Genomic DNA, 704 nt, shown 5'->3' with positions numbered 1-704 from the left:
CTAAGAAGTTATCTGCTCAGCTCTCTGTCTTCTGATAGGTAAACCATTATCGCCCCACTTCGCAGACAAGATAAGTGAGGCCCGGGGAGACCCGCTGGTCCAAATCCAGGCACTAGTAAGTACCACGAAAGAAGACAATCCTGGGCTGTTAGAGTCAGCGACCACTCCAGTTTCCAAGGTCTGGAATATCTATTAATTTCTTTATATTTTCCTACGCATAATAATTGTTCTCAGTTTCTCTCCGCACTTCCCTGCTCCTTCCTGGCAACCCTGGGGACAGAAGGTTTCCTCCTTTTGCACAGAGAAGGCCCAGAGCCGGCTTCTGAACGGATATCCCCCCGCAGGATGCAGAGGCGGCAAAGGCCTCATTGTTTCTTGGGGCCAGCTCCCCGCCCCCAGCCCACAGGCCACTCACACCCGGGTGACCCGCGAGAGCTCGTTTGCCAGGAGTGGGGCCTTCGGAGGAAGCGGGGCTGAGCCCAGATGTGGAGTCTGATGCTCTGAACCTCACAGTGGGAGGGCCCAGAGCCCCCAGACAAGTGAGCCCGGAATGTGGAAAAGTCATCCCCACGCCGGCTCGGCGCTGGCCTGGCTGTCACTCACTAACGCTCCCCACACAGAGTCCGGCGATTCCGTCTGCGTCGTTATGACTTGATCCGCCTGAGTTTGGTGGTAGCGAGGATCGCCGACTTGCGCGCCCGGCG

Source organism: Galeopterus variegatus, unplaced genomic scaffold (genome assembly GCF_000696425.1).
Source record: "Galeopterus variegatus unplaced genomic scaffold, G_variegatus-3.0.2 Scaffold2748, whole genome shotgun sequence".
Classification (NCBI taxonomy): domain Eukaryota; kingdom Metazoa; phylum Chordata; class Mammalia; order Dermoptera; family Cynocephalidae; genus Galeopterus; species Galeopterus variegatus.
Note: the sequence above shows the minus strand (reverse complement) of the source record.